The 19,014-nt window shown below is 46.1% G+C and overlaps 1 protein-coding gene and 1 long non-coding RNA gene across 5 annotated transcripts in view; one reads left to right on the forward strand and one right to left on the reverse strand.

Moving 5' to 3' along the window:
- Erich1 (glutamate-rich 1) overlaps nucleotides 1-19,014 on the forward strand; it is a gene marked incomplete at its 5' end in the record, with an annotated part of 52,793,804 nt that overhangs the window by 51,602,139 nt on the left and 1,172,651 nt on the right.
- The window catches only part of LOC102550919 (uncharacterized), a 93,780-nt gene continuing 79,506 nt past the window's right edge, over nucleotides 4,741-19,014 (reverse strand). For 3 of the 5 annotated variants that reach the window (XR_015640078.1, XR_015640079.1, XR_015640076.1), the window contains 2 exons: nucleotides 11,148-11,246; nucleotides 4,769-5,048 (listed from right to left, as the gene is read on the reverse strand). This is a non-coding gene — a long non-coding RNA (uncharacterized LOC102550919). Of the gene's footprint in view, nucleotides 5,049-11,147; nucleotides 11,247-19,014 lie in introns of all 5 variants that reach the window. The other 2 variants (XR_015640077.1, XR_015640075.1) reach the window with 2 other exon arrangements.

A 19,014-nucleotide genomic window follows, 5' to 3' on the forward strand; every position in this document is an offset into this window, starting at 1 on the left:
TCAGAGAAAAGCATAATTAAGAGCAAAGCCTGACAGCAGATGCTGGCGAGGATGCGGAGAAAGAGGAACACTCCTCCATTGTTGGTGGGATTGCAGACTGGTACAACCATTCTGGAAATCAGTCTGGAGGTTCCTCAGAAAATTGGACATTGAACTGCCTGAGGATCCAGCTATACCTCTCTTGGGCATATACCCAAAAGATGCCCCAACATATAAAAAAGACACATGCTCCACTATGTTCATCACAGCCTTATTTATAATAGCCAGAAACTGGAAAGAACCCAGATGCCCTTCAACAGAGGAATGGATACAGAAAATGTGGTACATCTACACAATGGAATATTACTCAGGTATCAAAAACAATGCCTTTATGAAATTCATAGACAAATGGTTGGAACTGGAAAATATCATCCTGAGTGAGCTAACCCAATCACAGAAAGACATACATGGTATGCACTCATTGATAAGTGGCTATTAGCCCAAATGCTTGAATTACCCTAGATGCCTAGAACAAATGAAACCCAAGACAGATGATCAAAATGTGAATGCTTCACTCCTTCTTTAAAAGGGGAACAAGAATACCCTTGGCAGGGAAGAGAGAGGCAAAGATTAAAACAGAGACTGAAGGAACACCCATTCAGAGCCTGCCCCACGTGTGGCCCATACATATACAGCCACCCAATTAGACAAGATGGATGAAGCAAAGAAGTGCAGACTGACAGGAGCCGGATGTAGATCGCTCCTGAGAGACACAGCCAGAATACAGCAAATACAGAGGCGAATGCCAGCAGCAAACCACTGAACTGAGAATAGGACCCCCGTTGAAGGAATCAGAGAAAGAACTGGAAGAGCTTGAAGGGGCTCGAGACCCCATATGTACAACAATGCCAAGCAACCAGAGCTTCCAGGGACTAAGCCACTACCTAAAGACTATACATGGATTGACCCTGGACTCTGACCTCATAGGTAGCAATGAATATCCTAGTAAGAGCACCAGTGGAAGGGGAAGCCCTGGGTCCTGCTAAGACTGAACCCCCAGTGAACTAGACTGTGGGGGGGGAGGGCGGCAATGGGGGGAGGGTTGGGAGGGGAATACCCATAAGGAAGGGGAAGGGGGAGGGGGTTGTTTACCCGGAAACCAAAGAATTATTATTAAGTATTAAATAAATTTAAAAAAAAAAAGAGCAAAGCCTGAGAGGATGCAAGTCCAGCAATGAGAGGGCTGTCCGTCTGACTGTGTGTCAGGCAATGAGAGGGCTGTCCTTCTGACTGTGTGTCAGGCAATGAGAGGGCTGTCTATCTGACTGTCAGGTGATGAGAGGGCCGTCCATCTGCCTGTCTGTCAGGTGATGAGAGGGCTGTCTGTCTGACTATGTGTCAGACAATGAGAGGGCTGTCTATCTGACTGTGTGTCAGGTAATGAGAGGGCTGTCTCTCTGTGTGTCAGGCAATGAGAGGGCTGTCTATCTGACTGTGTGTCAGGCAATGAGAGGGCTGTCTGTCTGACTGTGTGTCAGGCGATGAGAGGGCTGTCCGTCTGACTGTGTGTCAAGTGATGAGAGGGCTGTCCGTCTGATTGTATTCCAGGGGCCTGGTTGTGAATCTTGTGAGTCCAGCTACCTCTATGCTGTATGGAAAGTTGAGCAGCCACAGCCCAGCCCCTGGCACTTGCTTCCCTCCTGAACACAGGGTCATGAGATGTGACCCTGTTCATTTTAATGAATTGTGCAGCATCGGAGACTGTGGAGAAGAAAAGGCAGACCACAGAATTCAAGACAAAGCTCCATTGAGCTCTCTAATTAGAGAGACCATCAGAACTTTCTGGAATGTGACTGAGGGGCAGAGGCTTGCTCTGAGGTCCCCGTCTAAAACTAATTCACAAGAACATTCACAACAAGACTGTTTGACTGGTTCGAGAAAAGACAAATAAAAAAGCAAACAGCGAAAAATCACGACTGCTGAACCAATCTGAGGGTGATCTCCCCTCTCTAAGGCTCACGGGCTTTTTCCTCCCATGTAGCCAATTAGTAGCACTAATGGGACAAGACTCAGATTAATTACCACAGAAGCCAACCCCTAATGCGTTCCTTCAGTTATTCTCAGCAGCCTGCCTGTCAAGCAGGCTTTAAGAGCATCAAGGAAACATAAGGCCGATCGATCTGGACAATGAATCCTCCTCCTTTATGGCATCCACCTCTGGTGCGTGTGAGAAAGGCTGGACCAGGCCAGCAGCCATTGCCCACTCAGGAGGAGGGGAGCAGATAACGGGAGAGATGAAATCGGTCAGGTACCGCACTTACTTCCCTAGATCAATTAGCTATAAAATGACCTCTGCCACTTATAGTGACTGTTTTAGCCTTAGTGAGAGCTAAACAGAGTAAATTGCAATTTTGCAAGTGATGTTTCTGTGAGCGTATGTCTGTCCCGTGTGCAAATGCTTGCTTGGGTGTATGTGTGCATTCATGTGGATGTGCATACATATGGGGAAGCATGTAGAGACTAGAGATCGACTTCAGGTGCAGTTCCTCAACAGCCACGAACATTCATTTTGGAGAAGGCTCTCTCACCTGGGACTCATGGATTAGGTCAAGCAAACCCAAGGATCCAACTGGCACTGCCTCCAATCCCTGGCCTTGGGACCTCCCCCAGGCTTTTCATGTGGGTCTGGGAGTCAAACTGAGGTCTTTAGGCTCACGTGACAAGAACTTTCCTGATTGAACCTATCTTCCTGTTACTAACATTTGACTTCTGGCAAGCTGCAGCCACACCCTGCTGGGCCCTGTAACTCTGCCTGTCTCCTGCAGAATAGCCTGAGAGATCAGGAAAGCAGGCTCACCTGTACGTCTAGGCAGAGTGTGATCTTTGCCAGAGTGAACTTTCCAGCTACCTCATGCCGTGTGCACTCCACCTCATGTCCTCTGTGAACCCCACCTCTTGAGTGCATGTGTGGAATGGCTCCAAAGACTGGAAACCACACCCACTGGGGCTCTGTGTACTCAGAGTCCCAAAGGCCAACAAACAGATCCCAAGGAGGGCTGCCTGCCTGGTGACTAGAGTTACAAGGTGGAGATCCACAATGTCAAGGATCCTGGGCATAATTCCTTCCTGAAAATGAGATCTGGGGCCAAGTGCAATTGTTCGTTTTGAGCAGAATCCAAACGTGTTTCCGGGCTTCTGTGGCCCAAGTCTATGCTCATTAGGAAGCAAGGTGGCCTACCTTGTAGACCACACCCGTCATGCACAAACACGTTAGATCGTTTAGTCTTGGGGTTTTATGGCCCAGAGACAACAAGTCTGTCTCCAGCTCCCTGGATGCAGTGGTTACAGTGCTGACCTTTTAAAAAGGTTTGTTTTATTTCTGTGTATGCGGGCGTGTTCGCATGAGTTGATATATGCCACAGGCACTCAGGATCCCAAAGAGGCCAGAAGAAGGGGCCAAGTCCCCTGGAGCTGGAATTACAGACAGTTTTGAGCTGCCGCGTGCCAGACATGCTGAGCCATCTCTCCACCTCAGTGCTGGAGAAAGAATGTTCTGTAGAAAGAATGCAAAATCATTGAAACTTTTAACCATACAGACCTAAAATGTCTCATTGTATTGTTGTTGTTGTCCAGGATGTTGAAGCGTTTCCTGGATTGCCCTGGTCTTCCGGAGAAGCCTGACTTGGCGGACCCTGGGCTTCGGCGAGCCCAGATACCTGGATTTGGGACCCAGAGGTTCCCAGGGTGGACAACCGCCCACTTCGCTCACTAGAGCTGTATAATGACTGAAGGAACTTAATTTGCAAGCTTCCGAAACGATTTTTTTTTTTTTTTAAGGAAAGCAAAGCAGAGAAGAGAAGAGAAGAAAGAAGAGGGCATGGGGTAGTATCACGGCTTTAAAGGCAGCTTCCCTTTGCAGCTGCATTCTCACAGCGCCATCTGCTGGGCGACTGGAATAGAGGTATCATTTGAGAAGGGGGGAGAAAAAACCTGGGAAGACTGATTCTGAGAAATTGAAAAGCACTGCAGAAGGCACTTTGTACCTCATCTCCGCATCCTGGCTCAAGAAAATGGGGTTCCACGGGTGTAACTGATCACAGTTCTAATTGGATGAGAAAATGCCCAGTAGATGGGGAAATACCCACAGAAGTCAAATACAAAACCCTCCTTTCAAAATGGAGAAACCAGCGGGGTTGGGGATTTAGCTCAGTGGTAGAGCGCTTACCTTCCAGGCGCAAGGCCCTGGGTTCAGTCCCCAGCTCCGAAAAAGAAAAAAAAAAGTCATATGGGCAAAATGGAGAAACCAGAAAGGGGGAACTCTACTATTTTCAGAACTGCTTTAGGGGACATTACGATTCTTGTAAACGTGCCATAAAACAGCAGTCAGTCACAGCTGCATGCTGCTTTTGAGTAAGTGCTGGGTTTTGAAGACCCTGAAGGAAATTCAGAGGGATGTGGGAAGCCCCGTCGCTTTGATGGGCCAAGCCGTAACTGCACCCATCTAAGGTGGAGTTATCTACGCCGGGGACTCAGCGACTATTTTTATCCACTGCAAACCTTCCCTTGGCCTGTGTGTCTTTATGCAAAACACACGACTTTCTGAAATGTCCTCTTCAAGTTCACGGCAGTCCGACCCTTGTCGTTGGACAGTTCCTGGGTGTTTCTGATGCCTAAGGAACAGGACTACTACAGCCATCTGGTAAGGGTCCCTCCTACACCCTACCTCTCTCAGGACAGGATCTGACACCCGCCCTTCATGTCTTGGATTTTGCAAGAATAGGTGAACACCTTTTAATCCCTGAGATGACTCTCTGCCTAGCACACACTGTTTAATTGTTTTCACAAGAAAGGCAGAGTCAATATGGATGCTTAATTCTGATGTTCCAAACGCAGGTCACGTGAAGTTGAAGATGCCATTAGCCTGTTGCTACATTCCGGTGAAGTGTCCCTGTGTAGTCTTTCCGTTGCTCTGCACACGTCTACTTTGGCACCCTGAGCTCATTGTCACTGCATGCCACGACACGGGTGCCACGGTGGGCCGGAGGAATCTTGAGCCAGTAATGGAAGCACTGTATGTGGAAAATAAGAAAATTGTTTCCACCATATGACTGAAGGCTCCTGAAACAACAAAGAAAGGTTTCCTACCCACAACAGGACATCATGCTGACCCAGAGCACTGCCACCTTGGTCTCTGCGGCAGGTAGAGACCTGTCACTGCTGCTTAGAGTTCTCAAACACTGTCTTAGAAGCAAAACAGTGCTTTCAAACTAAGGGGAAACTGAGAACTAGGGAAAAAAAACTATAGTGTTTGTGGCAAATATCATTTGAGGGTTTCTACCCCACCCTAGATCCTCTAGTTCCCAAATAGTTGCCAAGTTTCTTCTGGGCTACTCCTACTCTAATAGACCGGCTCTCACACCCCATTTCACCATGGCTCCTTTCTCCTTCCTTCCTCCTCCCCCTCTCCCTTCCCCTCCTCCTCTTCTTCCTCCCTCCCTCCTCCTCTCCCCTCCTCTTCCTCCTCCTCCTCCTCCTCCTTCTTCCTCTCTCTCTCTCTCTCTCTCTCTCTCTCTCTCTCTCTCTCTCTCTCTCTCTCTCTCTCTCCTTGTTATCTCTCCTCAGACCCTAAGGTCAGGAAGCAAAGTCCAGCCTACCTCTCATCTACCCAGCTACAGGCTGTAGGTATCTTTATTAACCAATAGTTTTAAGGAGCAAGGTTTACACAACAAAAGTTGTTATACTGAGAACTCACTCATCTTGAGGCAAGCAGACCTTGGGATACAGAATTTGGCATTACACAGCAACAGACCAAACCTCAACATCACAGCTGCTTGTGGTCTCCTTGCTCTTGAAGATTGTCAGCCAATTTGGTCCCCAAGGGTGGTGGGATCAGAGACATCAAAACAGGGAGTTCAGAAGCCCCATGAGTAAATGACCACACCAGGACCACTTGTCAGTGGCAGATCAACTTAGGGTAATCAAAAGCTTATAATGTTTTGGGAGACTGAGAGTAGGGACATCCAGGATGGGAAAAGGTCATTGGCTGGGGGCCTGGGGTACCTAGAATGCCTTGTTAGCATGGGGAAGCATTTTGGGAACCTCAGGTGCTAACTGAACAAGTTTTGTCAGGAGAAAGGAAATGGGTCACATAAATTAATTGAGGCTACGTGACACCCCTCCTCCGGTAGAGGTGACATCCCTCAGGTAGAGGTGAGTGTGGGGGTTCAGAATTCCCCTACAAAGGCAGGGAAGGAGAAACTCTAATAACGAAGACAGTCCTTCATTACTCACCAAGCCCCAGAAGGCTCTCCCGTCAATGGTAGACATTGACCTTAATTAGCCAAGCTTTCCCACTGTTGCTAATACACACTCAAGGTGTTGGGGGCTGACTTACTGCCTCTGCCAGTCTCACTCTCAGGTTCTCCTCAATTCCTTAGTCCCTATTTCATGAGCAAGCACCTCCCATGACTTAATGGGTTATTGTGCTCTGAACAATTCTGAGGACCTCACAAGAACTCCACCCATCTATTCAACGGGATCCTAAGTGCACTTCAGCCGTCCCTCCACATTCTCAGTGGGCTCCCGTAGGAAAACGGAGCTTGCCAGGAACATTTCAATAAAAAACTATTAAAACCCGTCACATTTTAAAAGTGCACCACAAGCACAAGTCTTATGTTCACAGGAAGGTAAAAGGAAGATACCCAAAAATTTGAAATGTCTTTGAGCTGAAGGCCTTAGTCAAAAGAGGAGCTGCGTTCATAAGTTGGTGACAAAGGCATGCTGTCCTGTGGCTTCTCACATAAATAAGTTTAACATGGCAGAAGATCAAGGGGAGCCTCAAAAATGGTGCTGACTTTTGGGGGATCACAGAGAGGAGCCTTTCCTGGTGACGCTCTTGTGGGAGTGGCTTCAGAGGCTCCTCAGGTGGAGTCACGCTCTGCAGAGGGATGATCTTACAGGTCATCCAGGTCTCAGCTCCTGCCCAGAGACACTGGGCTTCTGTCACACGGGCTGTGGCCAGCCACCTGCCACCACACACGGACAGGACCGATGTCCCTGTCTAGCACAAGCAGCAAGAAATGTCAGATGCCTCTGAGCTCTGCACCCTAGAGACAATTTTGCAGCTACACTGGCTGCATAGAACAGTAGTGCAGTCACTGCCACATGCTGGACAGCCAGCCTCACAACACAGGAGGCTGCAAAGGTAGAAACAGGCACCTTGTGTCCCAGAAAGCTTAAAGAAATACCCTAATCCTACAATTGAATACCATGAATTTTTATCTCCAATAATTCCCCCAGTCAGTCCAGACTTTGAATAGTTGGTAGTTCCAGACTGAGTTTTCATTCGAATAAAACCCACGAGAAAATACGGAGTGAAGGAACACACAGACCCGGTAGGATACCTGCAGGCAGGAATCATGGCTGAAGGACCTGAAGAGCACCTTCCCAAGGACTTTATCTTCTTGGCCCTTCTCCCGTAGATTCCTCAACAAAATGCAGTTCCATCCTGCATCCTGACAAGGCCAGGACAAACCCCACGATGCATCTTCATCTCGGACTCTTTCCCTTTCAATAGGCTAATAGTGCGTATGTTCTGAGGAAGTATAAGCTTAGCACTTTTATAGAATTTAAATTCAATTCCACCAGTTACCATACTTTGTATGATCAACCCTCCCAGCCCCCAAACAGTGTTGCGTTGGTTTCAGAACAGAGTTCAGTGACTGTTCAGGAGTGAGACTTACCACAGGCTCAGAAAAGTTAATCATACATCTACCTGGACACAGTTCTGCAGTGGGGGGACCCATCTTAGGAATGTACTTTCAAAGCTGGGGCAGCAACTAGAAGTTCATGGAAATGTCACGCCTGCCTGTCTGCTATTGTGAGCAGTCCCTGAGAAAACAGGGCACCAGATTGAAAAACATACAGGTCAGTGGCCCTTTCAAAATTATCAAAGGACGTAAATTAAAGAAGAAAATGCTTTCAAAAAGGCAGGCAACTCTCAAATAAACATCTGGGCTGCTCTGCCGGCTTTTCACTTGCTTTGTAATCCCAATTGTCCTCGCCACTGTCCCTCAAAATCCACCTTCCACTGCCCCAAATGAACTCACTGATCCCAACACACCCCAGGGGAGTTTGTGGCTTTTTTTTCCCCATTGTGGTAAAATAACACCAGTGAAGTGTCTGCCATCTGCAGAGACCTCACGTATAGTACACCACAATGCTACCAGCACCGAACAACTCTGTATGGTTCTACATTTATACTCTGACCTCTGAACCCTTTCACTATCTGTTCCCATGCCAACCCCATAACCCTTGTAACTACCAATACAATTTTAGCTCCTAACAATGACCACTCTCCTGCTTCAGAGGAGGGAAGTCACAAGTATTTGCCCCTTATGCCTAGTTTACGATCACCCCAGTATAATGGCCTCAGGGTTCAACCATACATCAGAATTTCTCAAAGGTGAATAGTATTTTATTCTACCGGGGTACCATATCTGTTCATCAAGCCATCAAGGGATGTTTGCTGAGTGCCAGCCTCAACTTGGAAGAGGGTCCTGAGGAAGGCATGTTTGGGAGCAGGGAATGACTCTGAATCAGTGAAGAATACAAGCGAACAGCTCTGTTTTCTGCTTGGATAGCTCTCTGTTTGAAATAGCTCTGCCTTACAGACCAAAGCCCAGTCTTTTATTTTTCATAAGCTATTTCCTTAGGAATTACATATCAATTCAATCATTTACCCCATGTTCCCTTTTGATTATCTCATAAATTAGCATTTTATGACCTTAGTCCCTTAACTCTAAAGACCGAGCCACATGGCCAAAGCTGCTGAGTTCTGATGCTTGCTAGAGCTGGAACATAGCCCATTGTTCTATTGCTCTATCACCAGCTTTCTGTTTTCTCACTCCTTCACTCCCTAAGCTTGGCTCTCATAGAGCCTTGAACCTGAATTCTAGGATTAAAGTTGTGTGCCTCCACTCCCGGACCTAAGTTTTTCTTCATCTAGAAATTCCTCTGTCCCGGGCTAATTTTGAATTCAGAAATCTGCTTGCCTTTGTCTCCTGGGATTAAAGGTGTATAGAACCATGCCTGGGTCTAAGCTTTTTGTGGTCACTATTCCTCAAGATGTAGATCAAAAGCCCGTGCCTTACAGCCTCAAGGTCTAGGTCACAAGTATGCCCTCCATTTGTGATTAAATTTCATTACAGATTAAAAGTCCAAACTATTCTTTGTTCAGCTACAAACACAAACAATAAGTTTAGCTGGGTGAGATCTTGTCCTGAGATCAGCACTCCCTAAATCTCTTTATCTCCTTCCTTAATATCTCTCTGACAAAGCTGGCTCATTGGTGCAGCTGCCTCTGTTCTTTCAGGTCCATTAAGCCCCTTGTATAATTCATATTGTACTCTATTGCATAATTGAGAAATCCTATAAAGAACATTTCTTACTTTGAGTTATAGATTCTTGAACTCATGTTTTCAGAATTCTTTCCCACAGCCTTAAGGGCTCTCCTGAAGGTCGCAGCAATACCATTTTGCTGAGGAACAACAGGCATATTATTCCTTCCTGGAATTGTGCTGTTTTTTATTATCATGGAGTCATTAACCTTAGTAGGGGACCATTCCCCAAAGGAGGAACATAAAGTTTTAAATATATGTATACACACACACACACACACACACACACACAAGCCTTATGCCTACAGCCACCATCAACACGAAGAAGATCCAGGCCCTGCTGGCTCTGCTCCAGGGGTGGAAACTTTGTCACACCTCCCCTTCCAAAGCCATGCTGGATCTGGCAGATGTTGTGTTTCTCCTGCATCTTTGTCACTGAGAGTGTGTTTGCTGTGAGACTTGCTAGGGTCTTTACAACAGGTGGTGCTTAGCTTTTATCTACACACAAGTGATCTTCATAGCATGTGCAAATTTGAAATGACAATCACATGTATTCCAGCAATGACACAATAAAATCATTGAAGACCTCATGAAAGCAAAAGATGCCATTTGTAAATCTAAGAATGTGAGGTTAAACCAGGGCAGTATCAACCCACTGTGAACAGAACTTGCTATGAAAAGAAGCAACTGAACCCAGGATTCACAGGTGAAGACTGTAAGACAGATTTGCCTCAGCCTGAGCCCTACCTCAGCAATCAAGGGCACAAAGGAGCTATAACAGTCCCCTCTCTGAAATCTGGGGGAATTGAGAATTTTTGTAAAATGTTGACCCCTGTGACACTGGAAGGCCCCTCTGGAGGAGACAGGTATTCTGAGATGGTTTCTGAGGTAGGGGTAGGAGTCACACAGGAGAAAAGAAATGCACATCTGTTTCAGATAGAAATGGAATGTGCAAGGCTATAACCATAAAATAGCAAAACAAGCTTGAAGCAAGTTAAATGTGGCTGTTAGAAGAACAAAATGGAGTGAAAGAATGTTTCCATATATGTGGACACCAGAGACATTGGCTTTAGTCATGGTGGTGTGGAGGCCACAGGACTACATGAGCCTGGGAGGCTCAGAATGAGATCTACATTTAGAAACAGTCTTTCTACACTATGGAGAGCGCTAGGGACAGTAAAGGTAGAGATGGCTACAGTTACAAAGGAATAAGGGAGGGTCACATAGACACTTGAAGGAGACAGGGATCTGATAGAGACAAGGGCATGAAGCAGGTTCTAGGCACCAGGAGATGCCTCTAGGAGACAGAATGTGGGCCAGACACAGGGAAGAGCCTGTTTGCTCATAAATGGACAGGCGAAGGTTTAACCTTATTAGGGGTCTGGGCAAAATGGCACTTATATAGAGTTATAATCATAGGAGAGGTTGTATAGAACAGCATTGAGAGAAGGTTTGTTGAGACTGAAACTTTCATACATACTAGAGAGACCAGCACCATTTACAACTAAGGCAGGAATTAGCATTGAGGAGAGAAACCTTTCTGGCTCAGAAATAAGACTTTTCCATGCCTGACCTGCATGGATTGATCCTTGCAGCCATTCCTATCTGGTGTTCAGACCATCACCAGAAGCTCAGTGCAGGTCTTGTTCATAACATAAATTATTTCTTGTGAGTTTTTGCTTCAAACATGGTGACCAAAGAGGCATGATTTTACTGTACTAGTCAGCAACAGAATACTCGATATGTCAACTTAACAGTTAATTAACTCACAGTTTCAGAGAGTGGTTGGCACCATGGTTTTGGGTCTACGAGGGGCATAGTGTCAAGGCAGGAGTCCTGAGTAGAACACAGCTGTTCATCTCACTGTAACTAATAAAAAGAAAAGAGGAAAAGCGTTAACTTCCTTTTTCTAGGCAGCACTTCCTAAAAGTTACTCAACTTTCCAACAGTGGCTTAGGCTGAGAGCTTGGCTCTCTCTTCATGGGCTTGGAGATATGACACTTTCCATCCAAATTAGAGCAGCCCATCCTGCCTCACAACAACACAGATTAGTTTTTTTTTTAATTATAGTTTTTAAAGTTATTCTTTATAAAATGTTCTCATTACAAGTTGGTAACTAACAATTAAATATTACCCTTTGGATCCAATCTCATTGCAATTATCCCGAGTTCTGTTTTTATTATTATTTATTATTAAATTAAGATGCAGGTACGTTAAATTTTTGTCTCTACCTTAATGACCTTAATGAGTTGTGAGTTTGCGAATACTGAACATGAGTATGCATCCTATAAGAACACTCATGGAAGTCAAGCGGTGGTGGCACCCAGGAGACAGAGGCAGGCAAATCTCTGAATTCAAGGCCAGCCTGGCCTACAGTTCTAGGACATTCAGGGCTACACAGAGAAATCCTGTCTGGGGTCAGTGGGAGAGAACACTCAGAGCAGCATAACCCCATGCCGAAATAAAAACTAAGTTAGAAACACGTAATGCAGAGAGAAAAATAGGACACTGCACACAAACCTTTACCAGGTTTTTTTTCCAGGGCTGATAAATCAGTCCTAATAGTGTCTGTAGCTTGATGCTCTGAGTAGGAAAATCTCTGCACCTTCCTATCAAATGTGAAAGAGTTAAAATACCCCTTTGAGGGCTGGGGGGAGAGAGGGCTCACTACATAAACATGAGAATCTGCGTTTGATGCCCAGTACCCACATGGAAATGCTGAGCATGGTGGTACCTGCTTGTAATCCCAGGGCTGGGTAGATAGACCTAAGTGGATCCCTGGGACTTGTTCAATAGCCAACCCAGTTGAATCTGAGAACTCTAGGCCCATGATAAACCCTATCTCAAAAAGCAAAATGGAAGGTATCTGAGCCATGATACCTAAGGTTAAACTCTGGATTTCAAGCACACATGAACACATGTGCACCTATACATACATACATACATACACACACACACACACACACACACACACACACACACACACACACACACACACATACCCTACTACTCTGAATGCTTTGGGCTCAGCTATAATTCAAATCAACTTCGGACCTGCCTCGATGTTACTATTGGTTTAGTTGGTAGCTCAATGTTTTAATTCCATGTCTTTTTGGTACAAAAGCCACAAAAAATAGGTTTTCAGTGTTGCATACACTATACAAATTCACATCACCATGGAAAATACTCTTTGCCTGGCCTTAAGATTAAATTTTATAGCTAATTACCTTCCTCCGGGATTAGTGATCCCTAATTTAGCATGAAGGTAAAAATATTCCTTTGATCCAATTAAAGCTTCAAATAAAAGTTTGCAAGGCCCATCCTAGGATTTTTTTTTTCCCACAGCTTACTGCTGAAGATTTAACTGTCAATGTGGTTACTCTCCTTGGAAGCAACTGAACGTGAACCATATATGAGGAGCTCTGCCTGCAGAGCCATGAGGAAGGGAGGAGTTGTCTTAACTAGGGTTGCTGTTGCTATGACAAGACACCAGAATCAAAAACAAATTTGGCTGACATTTCCACATTATATTCCATCATTGGAGAAACTCGGGACAGAAACACAAGCAGGGTAGGTCCTGCTGGCAGCAGCTGATATAGAGGCCATGGAGGGGTACTGCTTACTGACTTGCTCATCATGGCTTGCTCAGCCTGCTTCCTTATATAACCTATGACCACAGGTCCAGGGATGACACCACCCACAATGAGCTGGGCCCTTCTCCATTCGATCACTAAATAAGAAAGCATCCTACAGCAGGATCCTCTGGGGGCATTTTCTCAATTGAGGCTCCCTCCTTTCAGATAGCTCTAGGTTGTATCAAGTTGATATAAAATTAACTATCAGAGGCACCAAGAGTGAGGGGCCCTGTGTCAGGAGCCACACAGGAACCATTATGTGGATATTCCTTTATGAGAGTTCCCGTGTGATGATCCTGTGTGATAACCCATGTGTGTGAGGACCCTGTGTCATCACATATGTGTGTGGGGACTTTTGTGAATGACCTGTGTTAGAGGTGCCTTGTGGGGACCCCTGTGTGAAGAGCCTTATGTGTGAACCTCTGTGTTAGGCCTCCTTGTGCAGACCCCTATGTGGTTACTGAACCCATCATTTCAAAGCTACCCACGTTTTCATTGCTCAAGATGGTCTGAGAATCAGGGGTCACAACAAGAAATTATTTTGCATGGGTGTTTATTTTCCACTAAAATTGAGGACAATGTCAAATGTTTATAGAAAAGCTTAAATCAAACAAATATATAGATAAAATTCAAAAAATATACCTGTTCACTTATTTACATTTATAAAATCTCTTGGATGCTGAACCTTTTTTTGTAAGAAGCCTTCAGAGACCTCAGACAACCTGGCCTCCCACTTCTCCAAGGTGAAGCTTCTCCGTCCTCATCTCTGGTCTACTCTTTCCCACTTCCGTTTGCCCTGTGCTTGCTGATTACTGAGCACACCCCTGACTCCCCCCTCCATATCAGCTCTGCCCTTCTTATGACTTCTCCCCAGACCCATTCAAACCTTACATCAACCCCACGTCTTCCTCACAGACCTTTGTATAGTCTTCCCCAAGACCTTGGCTTATCGTGGCTTTCGGCACCCCTGTCTCTCCCCTAAACACCAAACCATCGTTCACACCAACTGTCTTTTGCATGTACAACTCACCTGCTTTGCCAACAGACTTGGGCATGATCTCCCTGCCTTCCCATGATCTTCTGTGGTTTGTCCTTTAAGGAAGCATGTACTTTTGTTTCTGTACAGCTCAAGGGAAGACTCTACAGATCTAATAAATTACTCTTTCCTTTTCTGCACCCCACCCCCACCCCACCCCTGCCATGGCATTATTGCTCTCCTTTATCAGGTTAATCAATAACCCTTAAATCTGCCTGGCATTCAGATTTATTTTTAGATCCCGTTGGAAACCCAGAAATGAGATCCGTTGCATCCCAGACTCAGTCTCTAGAGCTGTGGTCTTGGCAACGTATGGTCTGGAGTTCTAGGCTTTGTGCATGTTTACATAGACACAGTTGGGCAAGTTATAGACGGCTCTTGATCCAAAGAGATTAGTCATTAACAGAGGACACGAAGAGAAGTTAGTACAATGACTTGTGTTTCATGAATGCAGAAGAGTGACCTCCCATCAGAATGGGCATACAGGGAAAGTGGGTCTTGAAATGTCCTTGGAAGAGATGATATATAGGTTGCATCTAACTCAGTCCGAGGACACCGAAGAGGGGAAGTGGATGAGGCCAGAGGGATGGGGGAACTTCATTCTGTGGTCTTGGTTTTAAGGTGACAGGAGTGTGGATCCATACAGGCTTTCAAACTGAGAAGAGGTGCCCAATGATTGGCTGATATTTTAGGACTGTGACTGTACATTGTGGGAGAGAAGTGAAGGCCACCATGCCAATCGGAAGAGGGACTATCTGGTAAAACTAGCGTCTTGTCAGAAGTGATGCTATCTATCTCTCAAGGCTTTCAACAGAGAGATACTGATGCAGGGTGCACTGAAGGAGGAGGCCCTGGGATACGGGGAGATGACACCGACAATGTGGTCAGGATGTGGGCGTGGATTTCCTCGGTATAGTTGTAGCCAACTTCAATGAAGAAATGTTTGAACTACGGCTGAGGATGCCCCGGAGGGACCAGCAGTGGCCTCACCTCACATCTGTGGCGCATACCATGGCTGAATGTGCTGTCCAGTCAGAAAAACACAAGAACCTCAAACATCTTTCTTCCCTGTGAATGTATATAGCTGTAGTGGTTTGTATATGCTTAGCCAGGGAGTGGCAGTATTAGAAGGTGTGGCCTTGTTGGAGAATTCGAGCTCAGGAATGATAAATGTACGACTCTGATTGGTGCACTGTCCTTCTGAGATGCCCTACCTGTTATCTTTCTTGGATCACGAGAGGTATGACCTTAAGGAACATCAGGAACAGCAGGAGTGGTACCCTGGTCACTTTCCCTACTTTGATTTGAGATAAGTGGTTTCTACTGCACAGCCTGATGAGGAACAATGTTTCTCCTTAGGTCTGCAGCAACAGGGCCAACGGACAAAGGCTGAAACTCCAAAGATTCTACCATTCCTTGCTAGACTCCAGTGCAAGAATACTGAGGAATGGACCAGCTGGACAGCGGGGCTTAGGGATCACCTGATACAGGCAGGTGCTACGAGAGAGGGGGGAATTGGATGCTCCAAATGAGAGGAACAAGGTAGGCCTGTGTGATGGTTTTTATATGCTCAGCCCAGGGATTTGTACTACTAGGAGGTGTGGCCCCGTTAGAGTAGGTGTGTCACTGTGGGTGTGGCTTTAAGACTCTCATTCTAGCTGCCTGGAAGTCAGTATTCTATCAGCCTTCAGTTGAAGATGTAGAACTCTTGGCACTGCCTGCACCATGCCTGCCTGGATGTTGCCGTGTTCCCACCTTGATGATAATGGACTGAACCTCTGAACCTATAAGCCAGCCCCAATTAAATGTTGTCCTTATAAGAGTTGCCTTGGTCATGGTGTCTGTTCACAGCAGTAAAACCCTGACTAAGACGACAGCAGAGGTCAGGGTTTGAGGTAGCTGTTTCTACAACAATAAGTCATGTCGGAAAGCAAATGCGGTTCAGAGGGGCAAAGATGCTCAGGAACTCCACATACAATATCAAACCTCCTCACGGCAGTAAAAGGCATGTCTAGGCTTTGCTTAGATGTTATAGTTAAAACAGTAAGTTAAAAGGGATGTTAATGTGCTGTGGAAAACAAGAGGAGAAATCTGACGCTCTTCTAGAAGTTTGATGTGGCAATTGGTAAAGGACATCAAGGATGTCTAAGGAACGATTTCAGACAGTGCGATGTGGCAGGTGGGAGATAGAAGCAAGAACCAGCGCAAGAGCTTGAAAGAAGGCCAGAATGGATGAGGCTGAAGCAAGCCCAGGCTGAGCAAGCCTCTTTCTCCTGCCAGGTGGGAGATCCTGCTTTGCCAGGATCTTCTTTACTAAGCAGAGAAAGGAGGCAAGGTGCAGGGAAACACAGAGCAAAGATATCATAAAGGCCTCACACAGAGAACACTGCTGGGAAACAGTTAGCGAAGAGCTAGTTAGGACACAAACACCAGGGAAACCACTGTCTCAAGAAGCAGGGGCTGCATGGCAGGGACACTGAAGACATAAGGTGTTGCAGTGTGAGACTGTCCCCTAAGACTGAGGTGTTACAGGATGGGTCCCAGAGTAGACAATTGGGTGGTAGGAGGGAATTCAAGAGGCAGGAACTACCTAGTGAGAGTTCTTCAGATCACGAGAGGTATGACCTTAAGGAACATCAGGAACAGCAGGAGTGGTACCCTGATCTCTTTCCCTACTTTGATTTGAGATAAGTGGTTTCTACTGCACAGCCTGATGAGGAACAATGTTTCTCCTAGGTATGCAGCAACAGGGTCAACGGACAAAGGCTGAAACTCCAAAGCTGTAAGCCATGGTAAGCTTCCGTTTTTATCAGTCGATCCCTGCAAGTGTCTAGTCAATGGATAGAGGATCTGGTGTCAAATAGGAGATCTGGGTATGTTAAAGACAAACGAAATCACAGAGCTGAGGGGCAGAGACCTGGAGAGGTGTCAGCCATAAATCTGTGTAAGAGCCCCAAGAACACCTGTGGCCTCATTCTGTTGCCCTGTGTGCTACTGTAGTGACTTAGACACAGGAGAGGCAGGGGAGCTAGGCAGGAACCCAGGCAAGGCTGACCAACCATCCTCCCTTTCTTCCTAGGAACCGCCCAGGGGTCTCAAGGTCATGGCAAGTGACAGGCTTCAAGGTTACCCTGCCAAAGTAGCATCTATCATCCATAGCCTCATGTGTAAGGTCATCTATGAGGCTATGGCTAGAGGGAGGGCTCTGTCTCCTGGTCATAATAAGGGAAGGGTACTTCCCCTATTAAATAGAGCTACACGCATCACACCCCCATCTGAGAATTTTTTTCTTCCCAAAGTTTCAGCTTCTTCAGCTTGGTCCAAAAACATTCCATGTGGCAAATCACTCACGTTTTAAATGGCACGTCAGGCTGAATCCACCGCCGTTCTGTATGTATAGGGAAAATCATGTGTGGACATCTCGCTCCAGTATCTGCCAATCCTGGTCCTCCCCGGGTGATTCTTTCCTCCACCACTCTGACCCCTGCCTGGATGGGGAACTACCCAGTCCAGTGTTTTCAGTTGGACCTACATTGTAATAGCCTTAATCTCTATCTCTATAAACAATTCCCAGGCCTTGGGGATACCCATGTTTGCAGAGATACAGCGGAGGGTCCCAACATAGAAGCAGAAAACCATTAGGACCACGTGTTTGGTTTTCCAGTGATCCAGCTCTGGTTCTAAGGGAAGTGTGCACTGAGTAAGTTTCCATGCTTCTAGACTGGTGGGTGTGGAGGAGATCTCCCAAGTGGGGCCATGGGATAGATACAGGATGTGATGTACCCAGAAGATGCCCAGAGACCGACCTCTGACTGTGCAGGAATGATGGCCTGTAAAAATGTTGCCTTATTGTCCAACCCACTGCCCCAGAGGCCTGCCTGTGTTCATTGGTAAACAGCATCTGAACACTGACCCGGCTGGGATAGTTAACGCATTTCACATCCAACAGTTTTACAACAGGGAGGAGAACAGGGCTGCTGATACTGTCACCTCAACCAGCCATTTGCATAATCCACAATTAGCATTTTTGTCTGAATTACAAGTTGCTTTCTTTTTAACTCACCATTTGTTGGAACTTTATGAGAAGGAAAAAAATAAAACAAAACTAGCGATTTCGAATAGCAGCTAGCTAAAATGAGGGATGAGGACAAGTCTTTGTGGAAATTAAAAGCCGGTTTCCAATGCACGCATAATAGCGACGCTCATTTATGTCCCCTTGGTGGGCACAGTGGACTGTGAACACCCAGACAGGAGGCAACGCTGGTGACCAGAGAGGCCCTGGTGCTTTATCTTTGAAGGAGGGTACATTGATCGTAAGCATCCTTTGAAATACTTTCATTGAAGTTGCAAATAAATTTTAATTATCTGGTGATTTTAATTAGCACAAAATAACCTTGTTTTGTTAAACAAGAAAGAAATTGATTTCAGGACAGAATAGGCCAGGTACATCTGAAGAGCCAACAGAAGCAGGGTGGCTGTCGGAGAAGCATTGCCCTGCTTAAGCCCAGGCCCACGGGGGCGAAATAAATCTTATTTGATGGCGATGGAGATAGGGATGAAGCTCCACAAGGCAGAGAGAGCCACTGAATTCCACCACTGTTTGATTTCTGGTGACATTTTAGCATCTTCTCTCCCCAAGAAATGGGGTTGAGACTACTAGCCAAGGTGGGTACAGATGGCCTCAGATCTCAAATCTCATGCACAGAACCCCGCGCACACACGCACATGCATGCTTATTCCCCACTGCCTGCAGTGGTGGCCTGTGTCACACACCCTCTCCCTAATGGGTCTTTCTGCAAATAGCAAGTTATGGGGAGCATCGTGCAGAAGGATCAGATAGGGCACTACGCCCCGGCGTACAACCTGGAAAGTCCTTTGCACAGCTCATTTGCATGGCTCACTGGTGCACTGGATGGATATGTAAAACATAAAAGATGATCAGAATTTCTAAAGTGCGAAGCCGCCT

Source organism: Rattus norvegicus, chromosome 16 (genome assembly GCF_021556685.1).
Source record: "Rattus norvegicus strain SHRSP/BbbUtx chromosome 16, alternate assembly SHRSP_T2T, whole genome shotgun sequence".
Lineage (NCBI taxonomy): Eukaryota > Metazoa > Chordata > Mammalia > Rodentia > Muridae > Rattus > Rattus norvegicus.